Here is a 9,009-nt window from a genome sequence, read left to right on the forward strand (position 1 = left end):
GTGGTACTAGAGCAGAAAGAGCTATATATAGGTCAATGGAAAATAATAGTCCAGGGTTTTATATATATATATATATATATATGTAAAATGGCATTTCAAATCAGTAGGTAAGGATGGGATTAATCATTTCTTTAAGGCGACACTGTATAAACAAAGTGAAAAGACAAACTAGGAAAACATTTTCAGTATTTATAAAAGACAAAAAGTTAATGTAGACCCTGAAGATGGTGGCCGTGGTGGGAAGGTTGTTCTGGACTTCGCTTGTGTGACAAGTGAGTGCCATTCCTTGGGGCATTTCTGCCTCTGCAGCCCTTAGGCCTGCTGCTTCTCGAAGAACGTGCTTGACAAATGCACGGTGGTCTGGTTCTGCTCAAGCAAAATTCGCCTTTAGCACCAGTTCCTCATGCCATGCCCCTGCCGTCACCCAGCATGTGCCCTATTTTAAGGGTACAGCTGTTGTCAATGGAGAGTTCAAAGAAATAAGCCTTGATGACTTTAAGGGGAAATATTTAGTGCTCTTTTTCTATCCTTTGGATTTCACCTTTGTGTGTCCTAAAGAAATTATTGCTTTCAGTGACAAAGCCAATGAATTTCACGATGTGAACTGTGAAGTCGTTGCAGTGTCAGTGGATTCCCACTTCACCCACCTGGCCTGGACAAACACACCAAGGAAGAATGGCGGTTTGGGCCACATGCACATCACACTCTTGTCAGATTTGACTAAACAGATTTCCCGAGACTATGGTGTGCTGTTAGAAGGTCTCGGCCTTGCACTACGAGGTCTCTTCATAATTGACCCCAACGGAGTCATCAAGCATTTGAGCGTCAATGATCTCCCAGTGGGCCGAAGCGTGGAAGAGACCCTCCGCTTGGTGAAGGCATTCCAGTTTGTAGAAACCTATGGAGAAGTCTGCCCAGCCAACTGGACACCAGATTCTCCTACAATCAAGGCCCATCCGACTGCTTCCAAAGAATATTTTGAGAAGGTAAATCAGTAGACCATCCCATGTGCACCTGCAGCTTCCCACACCAGAAGAGAACCACAGCTGGAACTCACTTTTAGCATTTCAGAGATTATTATTTATAGAAGGCAAAAAACACAATTATGCTTGTATTCGTAAATATTACTCTAAATGTTTTGTTTTTGTAACATTGACCAAGGCTTTTAAAATGTGGTTAGTTACTAACGTAAGGAGTCCTTTATTAGCAGTGTATGGACGGATGGCTAGTTGCTATAGAATGTGCAGTTCCCCTATTTCTTGGATCATGTCTTCAAAGGGAAAAGGAAACAACTCTTCTTTACCAGCCTTACTTGAACCTTTGTGTACACTAGAGTAGTGTGACAGGCATCAAAAGCTTCTGATCAAGGGTCCTGAAATTTTCTTCTTGAGTTTCTTTGTATTAAACTGAATTTTCTTTTAAGATCATAGTTTTAAGTTGTTAGCATCAGTGGTCTAGTTTAACACTTGCAGGACTTCCCCGGTGGTCCTGTGGTTAAGACTCTGTGCTCCCATGCAGGGGGTGTGGGTTCGATCCCTGGTCAGGGAACTAAGATCCCACATACCATACAGTGCGGCCAGGAAAAAAAACAAAAAACAAAAAACACTTGCAATGAATGTGTATGTGATTGAAGCAGATGTGAATCATGTTTTTTAAAAAACCATCTACAGTGGCCAAGTGACTTAACTGATCATGCATGTTCCCCAGTCCTGAGATATATACTTTATATAATTATTTTGTTAGCTGACTTAGTGCCTACATACATTTCTAATATTTATTGGGCATAATTATAAAGGATAATTATTGAATCCAGGGATTGCATTTTGAATTTGAATCATTCATGCATTTGAATCATTGTAATTATTTTATTTCCTGAAGTGTTCAATGTAAAAAAATAAAAAATAAACATTTTAAAATACAAACAAAAAAGTTAATGTATATGTGTGGTCGTTTTAATACATGCCCATGAGGAATTCCCTGGCAGTCCAGTGGTTAGTACTCCATGTTTGCACTGCCAGGGGCCTGGGTTTGATCCCTGGTCGGGCAACGAAGTTTCCGCAGGCTGCACTTGGTGCGGCCAAAAAAACAAACAACGAAAAAACCCACACCCACGAATTCTTTGATACTCTTCTCTTCAAGAGGTGGAGCCTATTTTCCCTCTACTTAAGTGTGGGCTGCACTTAGTGACTAGCTGCTAAAAATAGAATAAAGTGGAAGTGATCTGTGTGACTAAAAGGCACAGTGGCTTCCACCATGGTCTCCTTCTCTCCTGGGGGAAGCCAGCTGCCTAATTGTGAGCACACTCAAGCAGTCCTGTGGAGAAGCCCATATGGCAGGGAACAGTCCTGCTAACAGCCATGTCACTGAACCATCTCCAGGCCCAGTCAATCCATCAGATAACTGTAGCCCAAGCTAAGATACTTTTAGATTCCTGATTCACAGAAACTGAGATAATAAATGTTTTAAGCTACTAAGTTTTGAGATAATTTGTTATAATCAACTAAGAATTGCATTTGGCTACAACATAGATCCCCCAAACCCAGAGGCTTAACCAGTTTTTCCCTTTATATAAAATAAGTCTGGAGACAGGCAGTTCAGTGGTGATATGATAGCTTCATGATATTTTCTGTATCATAGGCTGCTTTCTACTTACGTTCTGGCATCTTAGCATGTGGCTTATATTCTCTGGGTCATCTCACAGCCCCATGTGGTTGCTGGAACTCCTGCCATCACATTTCTACTTTACAGAGGAAGTAAGACAAAGGGGAGGAGGAAAAAGGGACATTCTAGAAGTTTCACTAACTGACGTATCAACAGTGAATGGAGGTTGAGAAATATATATATATTTTAAAGCTGGGCACAGTGTTGCCCCAATAATATAAAAGTTCTGTTAGCTCAAGAATGAGAAGACAAAAAAATTCAATTAAAAAATAAGCTAAGGGTTTAAACAGACAGTTCCTCAAAGAAGATATACAAATGGCCAATGAAAACAAAAAAAGATGCTTACCATCTTTAGCCATCAGGGAAATGCAAATCAAAACCACGATGAAATACCACTTCATATCCACGAGGACAGCTATAATCAAAAACAGGTAATAGCAAATGTTGGGCAGGATACGGAGAAATTAGAACCCTCAAACACTGCTGGTGGAAATGTAATGTGGGGCAGCCCTTTGGAAGACAGTCTGGCAGTTTCTCAAAGGATAAATATAGAGTTACCATATGATCCACTTACAATTCCACTTGTAAGGAAAAAATTGCCAATAAACTAGTTGAAATATATGAGGTCTGGTTCTATTTGTAACATTTTATTTCAGGCTCCTAGCAAAGTGCCTGGTACCTAGTAAGCACTCAATATTCATAGTTGAATAAATGAATATGTTGAAACTGTAAGTATTTTAGAATGAAATCTCCACATGGCAAAGAATCATGTCCTCCTTTGGAATCCATTCATTACTGTATAGAATTCAATATCTTGATACTAAAAGTATTATATTTTTATTGATACTATTTGGAAATGGAAATGGAAATATTCGGCCACACAAAAATTTGTACACGAACGTTCATAGTAGCATTATTCGTAATAGCCAAAAAATGGAAAGAACCAAATGTCTCTCAACTGACGAATGAAGAAATAAAAAAAATGTGGTATAAACCATACAATGGAATACTGTTCAGCAATTAAGAGGGATGAAGTACTGATACATGCTACAACACAGATGAACTTTGAAAACATAATGCTAAGTGAAAGAAGCCAGATGCAAAGGACCACATGTTGTATAACTTCATTTATATAAACTGTTTAAAAACAGTTCTGTTGGTGAGAAAGACGGGAAGAATGAATATCAGGTAAGAAACTGGCTGTTTCCACCACAGTTAATATTCAGATCATATAAAGCTCCTACGAATCAATTTTAAAAATTAATGACTTAGCAGGAACATGAAAAAGGACATGAAAAGGCATTTTGTAAAATAAATACAAATACATAGACATATAAAAAAACCCTCACCAATAATCAAAAATGCAAATTAAAATAATTTTGTGGTTATTTGATAATAGCTATTATTAAAAAGACAAGAAAAACAAATGTTGGTGAGGATGTGGAGAAAAGGGAATCCTCACACACTGTTGGTGGGAATGTAAATTGGTGCAGCCACTATGGAGAACAGTATGGAGATTCCTCAAAAAAATTAAAAATAGAACTACCATATGATTCAGCAATTCCACTTCTAGGTATTTATCTGAAGAAAACAAAAGTACCAATTCAAATGATATGTGCACCCCTGTGTTCATTGCAGCACTATTTACAATAGGTAGATATGGAAGTAACGTAAGTGTCCATCCATAGATGAATGGATAAAGAAGATGTGTGTGTGTGTGTGTGTGTGTGTGTGTGTCTGTGTGTAGTGGAATATTACTTGGCCATAAAAAAGAATGAAATCTTCCATTTGTGGCAACATGGATGGACTTAGGGGATATTACGTTAAGTAAAATAAGTCAGACAGAGAAAAACAATACCACATGATTTCAATTTTATGTGGAATCTAAAAACCAAAACAAATGAAGAACCAAAACAGAAGCTGACTCATAGATACAGAGAAAAAACTGGTAGTTGCCAGAAGGGCAGGGGATGGAGGGATGGGTAAAACAGATGAAGGGGATTGAGAGGTACAAACTTCCAGCTATAAAATAAATCATGAGGATATAATGTACACATAGGGAATATAGTCAATATTGTACAACTTTGTATGCTGACAGATGGTAACTCGTCTTATTGGGGTGGTCATTTCATAATGCATAAAAACATCAAATCACTATGTTGCATACCTGAAACGAATATAATATTGCATGTTAATTATAACTTTAAAAATGCCATAATAAACTAACCTCCCTGAAAAAAATAATATCGACATATCTATTTTTCAGTCTATTAAGACTGGTAAAGATAAGTACATACACTTTGAACCAGAAACTGCACCTCCTAAGAATGTATTCCACAGAGCCATGTTACTCAAAATGCGGTCCACGGACCAGCAGAATTGGTATCACTTTAAGGGGTCGGAATCTACATTTTAATGAGCTCCTCAGGCAATTCCTATGCACAGTAAAATTTGAGAAGTACTGCTACAGAGTACTCACACCGAAGAGCAAAGATATATCTATGAGGATTTCTATTGCAGGATTGTTTATAATGTTGATAATTTTCTTTAAAGTTAATACACCTCGGGCTTCCCTGCTGGCGCAGTGGTTGAGAATCTGCCTGCCAATTCAGGGGACACAGTTTCGAGCCCTGGTCTGGGAAGATCCCACATGCCGCGGAGCAACTAGGCCCGTGAGCCACAAGTAATGAGCCTGCGCGTCTGGAGCTTGTGCTCCACAACAAGAGAGGCCGCGACAGTGAGAGGCCCGCGCACCACGATGAAGAGTGGCCCCCGCTCGCCGCAACTAGAGAAAGCCCACGCACAGAAACAAAGACCCAACACAGCCACAAATAAATAAAATTAAAAAAAAAAAAAGGTTAATACTCCTCAACAGAAAACAGTTAAAAAATTACCATATAGCTATATAATGGAAGACTTAGAAAACTATAAACAAAGAGGTAGATAAATGTTTAGTAATATGAAAGATGTCTAAGACATATTGTTAAATGAAAATAATCCAGATGTATGTATGATGGATACCATTTTTGTCTTTTAAAAATCTATATATTAATGAGAGTGGTGCTGAGGGGGATCATGGACTTTTATGTTCCTCTATACACACATCTCTACTATTGCATTTTTTTTTTTTTTTTTTGCGGTACGCGGGCCTCTCACTGTTGTGGCCTCTCCCGTTGCGGAGCACAGGCTCCAGACGCGCAGGCTCAGTGGCCATGGCTCACGGGCCCAGCTGCTCCGCAGCATGTGGGATCTTCCCGGACCGGCGCACGAACCCGTGTCCCCTGCATCGGCAGGCGGACTCTCAACCACTGCGCCACCAAGGAAGCCCTATTTGCATTTTTATTTTAATTAAATAGTACTTTTGTAATCGAAGGAGATGTTCTCTAGACCAGGCACTGGGGGAAGGATGTCACTGAGAAGGACGTGGAGTTTCTAGCTCTCATTACACGGCATCGATTCAGTCCTTGTCAACAAAACAAAATAAAATCTCCAGCGGCTCCTTACAGCTTTTGGGATAAAGTCCAACCGTCTGTTGCTCCTCCCTCATGCCCCTGAGTGCACCTCCGCTCCCTCCAGCAGAACCCCTGCCTTCCTTCCACTGACACTGAGCTCTTTCTCCTCCAAGACTTAACACCGGCGCCTCTTCTGTCTAGAGTCTCTGCCCTGAACATGTGATATTATGTGCACATGTGTATTATAAGATTATCCCCTGGCTCCCACGTACCAAAAAGAAAAAAAAAAAAATTTCAACAAGATTATCCCCTGGCACTTCGTAAAAGCCCTGTAAGTGCTGGGTTTCATTATTATAACATATTTCTCATTATATTGAATTACTTGTCCACTAACCCTATCCCTGGACTGTAAGCCCCCTGAAGACAAGACCTGTGTTTTACTGTCCTTGAGTGCCCAGCCAGTCCAGCTGGGCAGAGAGTAAGTGCTTAACAAAAGCATGCTAAATGATCCCTCCCTTTCCTCTGTGCCAAGGAAGAAAATCACATCCTTTCTCTCTGACTACCTCAAACCACCTGGATGTTCCCCTTCTCCACACTCCAGCAATGTGATAACTCCTTTGCAAAGCACTTCTAGCCCTTCAGAAAGCTTTCCTATCTACTCTTTTTTTTCCCCATTAATTAATTAATTTATTTATTTTTGGCTACATTGGGTCTTCGTTGCTGCGCACAGGCTTTCTCTAGTTGCTGTGAGCGGGGGCTACTCTTTGTTGCGGTAAGCGGGTTTCTCATTGCAGTGACTTCTCTTGTTGCAGAGTATGGGCTCTAGGCACGTGGAATTCAGTAGTTGTAGCTCGCAGGCTCAGTAGTTGTGGTGCATGGGCTTAGTTGCTCCATGGCATGTGGGATCTTCCTGAACCAGGGCTCGAACCCGTGTCCCTGCATTGGCAGGCGTATTCTTAACCACTGCGCCACCAGGGAAGTCCCCTATTTACTCTTTTTTATTCCTCACAACAACCCCAGGACCGAGGAAACAGGCAAGGGGTGGGTGGGAGATGTTTACGAGGGTTAACTAAGTGAAGGCAGTAACTCACACTCTTTTAAGTGTCCAGCAGTCTTTTGAGGTGGACGTGTTTATCCCCATTTCAAAAATGTGAGAATGAAACCTCAGTAAAATGATATAACCTGCTGAGGAACATGCAGCTATTAAGTGGTGGAGTGCGTTTGGAACCTGCTCTCTCTGACTTTAAAACCCCAGCTAGTTCCATGATACCAAGTGAACAGATTTGTCTGTGAACGATATTAGCCAAGCCAGACAAGGCAGGAGGTAGTATTTCCCGATTTTCAACTCAACACATCTGTCATCAGACCACTTTTCCTGTTGTATAGTCTGTAACGCAAACGTTAACAATTAATTACATGACATGTTACCTTGTGACCTAATTGTTTTATTTACATTAGATTCTACAGGATTGGTAATATCCCCCTTCCCCCATGCAGGAATATTAGCTTCGCTAAGCCTTAATTTCCTCTTCTCCCAAATATCTATCCCACAGGACTGATGTGGAGATTCAATAGCACTCGCAAAGGCATTTCACACAATGTCTGGCAGAAATATCTGGCACAATGTCCCTTCAGAAATATTTGTTGCATCTCAACCTCTCTTTTCCATCTCCTTCAACAAGTCACACAGGCTTGAGTGCCTGGGTGTGGCTGTACCGATTCTTGTTGATTATTTATATGACAGTGCCGGATGAGGATTATTTTAGTGGGCTCCTGCTGGATTTTCTCCCTTTATATCCCACAGAAGGTTTGCATCAAAAGATGAGGATGGAAATGGTCCCAAGCTGGGTTTAGCAATCGATACAGTGCTTCAGCATACATCACACTCTTACTCCATCCCTGTCAGCTGGTATAGTTAAACTTATTTTATAGATGAGAAAGTGGGCTCTTAGGTAACTTGCTAGCGAATTACAGATCTGTCAAGACTCCAAAACAGGCTTTTTTTTTTTTTTTTTTGGCTTCGCTGCGTAACTTGTGGGATCTTAGTTCCCTGACCAGGGTTCGAACCCAGGCCACAGCAGTGAAAGTGCTGAGTCCTAACCACTGGACGGCCAGGGAATTCCCAACAATCCAGGTCTTAAGATACATCGGGCCTGGGCTCCTTCCACTCCAGGAAGCCACCTGCCAGAGGTCTACCTGAAAATAATTATTGGGTGGGACCAATAATTATTGGTGGGGGAACCAGACCAAATACCACTTGGTATGTATTTCTTTCCTTTCTTTTTTTTTCTCTTTATAGTCCCTGAGCCTCTCCTTGTCCCATCATGAGGTCTTAATTTATTTTATTTACTTTTGCTGTGTTGGGTCTTTGTTTCTGTGCCAGGACTTTGTCTAGTTGTGGCAAGTGGGGGCCACTCTTCATCACGGTGTGCGGGCCTCTCACTATCGCGGCCTCTCTTGTTGCGGAGCTCCAGATGTGCAGGCTCAGTAGTTGTGGCTCACGGACCCAGTTGCTCCGCGGCATGTGGGATCTTCCCAGACCAGGGCTCGAACCCGTGTCCCCTGCATTAGCAGGCAGATTCCCCACCCACTGCGCCACCAGGGAAGCCCCCTCTTTTTTTTTTTATAAGTTTATTTATTTACTTATTTTGGCTGCAGTGGGTCTTCGTTGCTGCGCATGGGCTTTCTCTAGTTGTGGTGAGAGGGGGCTACTCTTGTTGGGTGTGCGGGCTTCTCATTGCGGTGGCTTCTTTTGTTGGGAGCACTGACTCTAGGCGCGCAGGCTTCAGTAGTTGTGGTACTTAGGTTTCAGTAGTTATGGCTCGCGGGGTCTAGAGGGCAGGCTCAGTAGCTGTGGTGCACGGAACGTAGGATTTCCCTGGACCAGGGCTCGAAC

General features: G+C 41.6%; 1 pseudogene; it reads left to right on the top strand.

The window, feature by feature from the left end:
* Positions 1–224: 224 nt before the first annotated feature.
* On the top strand, positions 225–1,429 carry LOC113612834 (thioredoxin-dependent peroxide reductase, mitochondrial pseudogene; annotated as a pseudogene).
* Positions 1,430–9,009: the final 7,580 nt, after the last annotated feature.

Source organism: Aethalodelphis obliquidens, unplaced genomic scaffold, assembly GCF_003676395.1.
Source record: "Aethalodelphis obliquidens isolate GAN/ISIS:26980383/991018 unplaced genomic scaffold, ASM367639v1 scaffold83, whole genome shotgun sequence".
Classification (NCBI taxonomy): domain Eukaryota; kingdom Metazoa; phylum Chordata; class Mammalia; order Artiodactyla; family Delphinidae; genus Aethalodelphis; species Aethalodelphis obliquidens.